Below are 4403 nucleotides of genomic sequence, written 5' to 3'. Positions count from 1 at the left end.
TATTTATTTATTTATAAATTATTTACATATACTATTATAATGATAAATGTCTATCAATATATGAAAATGCAATCTAAAAATGATGAACTAAAGATGAAATTTTTTAAAATAATATTGATGAATGGTACAAAACATTTTTACTAACATATGAACAATAGTATTTTTAGTAAGAGCAATGTTTATGGATGTGCTTTTAAAATCATGTTGTGATATAGTGATTCAACAATGGTCTGGTCCTGTTCAATTTATTTCAAGACTTGGTTTTAATCGCTGTCATAGGTGAAAAAAGATATCTCACAAAGATATGAGCTCTGTTTTGGAGATTCTGAGTTTGAGATACTCATTGGTCATCTAGTTGGATATATTTAAATGGCAGCTGGTGATGCAGAACTAGGGCCCCCAAATTGCATTTCTACATCTTCTTTTCCCTCTGTCACTGGATGGCAAAGCTATCTGTCACTCCAGCCAATGACAGCTTCCAACGGTGTTTTACTGACTGGCCTACTGCTGATTGGAGGAATGCTGGAGGCCACAGACAAATTGATAGTTTGCCCAGCAACTCTTTGGTCACTAGTGAAAGCAGGAACAAGCTTGGCTACTTATGATTCAGAAAAATTGTCTGAGATGAAAATTTAGATTCAGCTTTCATCATTGCTTGCCCCATACTGACTGTAGTGGGGAGTTGTAGTTGTAGTGGGGGGGTGCATTGGGGAGGAGGGTAGGGGAAAAGGGGGGACACACAATTAAATCACAAGCTCTCCCCTCTAAGCAAGTACCACAATGGCATATAAAGAACAGTTCTACAGTCAGTCCGAGGCCCTGGTGCTTCCCAGTCTCTGTCCTCATCCTTATCACCTTCACTTGTCAGGGTACTCCTGCAATTTACCTCCATGGGGTCAAGCTCTCATCCTACACATTCATTCACTTTATACCTCTCTATCCTTTGTTAGGTCACTGCTTAAGTGTATACCTGCTAGGATGCTCAGAACTCACTTTCTGGCTAAAGGTATAGCCAGAATACACACTGGCTTTCATTTCTCCTTCCATGATACTGTGCTGACAGCACCCAGCCAGGCTCCAACCAACTCCAAGTCAACTATGCCAGTGTTCTAGCTACTTTCTGATGCTCCTAAATAATGCCAAGGGGATTGCGGTCAAATGCTCCCTCTTGCTACCGCCCCTACTAGTTCTCATCAGCCAGGGATGAGAAAGAATCTTCTCACACAAGAGGCAACATCCTTCTCTTATCTCAGCAGTCTCATGAGGTACTGACAGACACATTCTCCTTCCCCTTTTCCTATTCGCTGCTTCAACACAAGAAGAAAGTTCTAGTACAAGAATTCTTAATGTGTGTGTGTGTGTGTGTGTGTGTGTGTTTGTGTGTGTGCACATGCATATGTGCCATTGTCCCTTTGGACAAACTGATGAAACCTATAGACCTCATTTCAGAATGTTTTCAAAATAATTGAAGGAAATATAAATTTCAATTAGGGATTAGTAAAAATAAAGATATATATGTATATATATTTCCCCATTCATATTTACTGACCCCCCGAGATTTAGCTACAGACCTCCTGCACTCCCAAATTAAGAACTCCTGTTCTAAGCAGTGATATCAAGAGTCAGTGCGTAGGACAATAGACTTGGAGTCAAGATTCTCTGGGTTCAAATTCTCTGACATTTACTAGCTGTGCTATTCTGGACAAATCACTTTGATGTCTTTGTGTCTGTTTCCTTATCTGTAAAATGAGGGGGTTGCACTCAATAAACTCTAAATCTTTCTGTCTATCTATCTATCTACTTACCTACCTACCTATCTCATCACTTCAAATGATGATAGCCAACTTGAAATGTATCATGTGAAGAAAAATCACTGTTAGAGCTGTTAAAGATCCAGGGCCCATGGGGCACCTCAAAGAGATGTTGGAGCCATTAGAGAGAACCTCTGGTAAACACTGGGAGGAGAGGACATTCACTGGTCAATCAGTTTGAATGGCTGCCATGTAGAAGAGTCACAGCAGTGCCAGCCACTTGGGGCTGGGGAAGGCTGTCCTTTTCTTTATGGTTGTGAGATTAGGAGAATGCCTGATAAAGCTATTCTACAAATGGCCTCTGTAGCACAGCTATTACCTGGGTGGAAGTGAGGCAGAGATCTGAGACATTTTCTGGAGCAGCATAGCTATTTGGGAGTTTTAATATTGTATTGCATAAATTTCCCAGAGCATTAATTACTCTATATGCACACTACTCCAGTTAGTACACATTTTTGGGTCACTTGAAGTTGGGAAGGTGACAACAGCCTTAATGGGATGGGGATAAGGTGAGTCAATTTGAATAAACTTATGAAATACTGTACGATAATGACATTTGAATTTTTAAACCCTACACTAAGTTGAGGTAAAACTGGGGCAGGCATTGGAAGGCTAGGAATGCTTTCTGATAATTGTGCAGAGATCCAAGCAGACTCTGAAGGAGGAAGGCAAGTATCATCTGCTCACCCACGTGTCTTTCTAGCTCCGGTACCTGTGTAAAGGCAGGTGTTTATGTTTAGAGGAAATTTACTTGTATCTGTACCAGCACCAGTATACATATGCATAGAAACCCCAGTCAAATGATACTTCACTTCTCCTTGAGTTAGCAATTTTATATCTCCTGCTCTCCTAATTCCTTGGATTCAGTTTCTAGCTGCTGAGGTACAACTTCCCCAACCCTTTCCCCTTCTACCACTGTCTTCCATTATTTTTATTTACCTCTGCTTTCATGGATGTTGTTCAGTGGTGCCTGACTCTTCATGACCCTGTGGACCATAGCACACCAATACTGTCCGTGGAGTTTTCTTGGAAAATATACTGGAGTAGTTTGCCATTTCCTTCTCCAGTGGATTAAGGCAAACAGAGGTTAAGTGACTTGCTCAGGGTCACACAGCTAGTAAGTATCTCAGGTTGGATTTGAATTCACTGAGCCATCTAGCTGCTTCACCTCTGCGTTACCTCTCTTTAAGTACTATCTTGCTTGGCCTTATTCCCTTGTGCCTTCCTCAATCTATGTCCCTCCAGTCTCCCCCTATTCATTTTTCCCTCCTTTTTAAAAACTTTTAAAATAGGTTTTTAATTGACTTCTTTTTCTTACATCACCATAGTAATCCTGAGTATTTCTCCACCACCCCCTCCAAGACGGTCATCCCATATAACAAATCTTTTCTTTAGAGAGAAAAAAAAATAGCACAACTGAGCAATACATTGAAAAAGTCTGCAATCCTCCCACATCCCACCTCCACAAAGGGGTGCATTGGGGCTGTCCTCTCATATCTCTTCATTTGAAACCTACTTGATCTTTGTAATTTTGTTACATTCACTTTTAATTTTTCAGAGTGTAGTGGCTTTTTCCATTTACATTGTTGTGGTAATTGTGTATATTATATTCTTGGGTCTGTTTACTTTACCCTGCATCATTTCATACCTACCCCCCCTTCTAATGTTAATAAATTTCCCTTCACTTTAGACCTTTTTATTCCCATACTCCTTTTGTCTTCTTGCATTCTTGAAAACCCAGCTCTCCTAAGGGAATCTCTTTCATGGGTGCACTGGGACAGGAAGAAGTATGCTCCTTGCTCCTTCCTCACTGCCACCTGTAGGCCCTCCCTCTGCTGCCATCATGTATCAACCTCTCCATATTTAAGCTTTCCTTCTTTTCTAAGAAATCTCGTTTTAGTGCAATGTCTTATATTCAGGTGCGGCCTATCTTTAATTACCAAAGGCCTTACGGTTTATTAAAAGCCTTGGCTCGCTGAACTTGTGAGAATTTTTAGGCATAAGAGAAACAATGAAAAATGGAATCAACAGAAACAAACAGTACGTATTTTCCTAAGGCAGTTTTTCCAATTCAGGATTTTATTGTTAGTAGTAACCCGTACAAGATACTTACTGAGCAGTGAAATGTGAATCAACATTTATGACATCAAGTTTTCTACATTAAGTACACAGAAACAATCAACTTAAAACTGAGAAGAATATATAAACTGGATTCCCTTCTACCACAAGCACAAAACAAAGTTGTAGATAACAAACTATGATGTCGCACAAAGTTCTACAGGCATTGGTCAGACTCCATCCTCCACATGCATTAGACAGCTGAGAAATAGACTCATGGATTCAGAAATCCACAGGTAAGACATAGCTAGAAGTTGCTTTAAAAAAAAGTCATTGGTATTTTTCCACATTCATTAACAGCACCTCGATTTTCAACAGCTATTGTTCAAATCCTCATACAGATCAGACTCAAAAGCTTTCAGCATGTGCTTAGAATAATGACACATGTATTCCCTCCACGGAAAATGTCACATATAATGCCCAACAATTCTTGAAAAATTTCTATGATAAGATATTCTTGTTAGGGACATTTAA

Source organism: Trichosurus vulpecula, chromosome 1 (genome assembly GCF_011100635.1).
Source record: "Trichosurus vulpecula isolate mTriVul1 chromosome 1, mTriVul1.pri, whole genome shotgun sequence".
Taxonomy (NCBI): Eukaryota; Metazoa; Chordata; class Mammalia; order Diprotodontia; family Phalangeridae; genus Trichosurus; species Trichosurus vulpecula.
Note: the sequence above shows the minus strand (reverse complement) of the source record.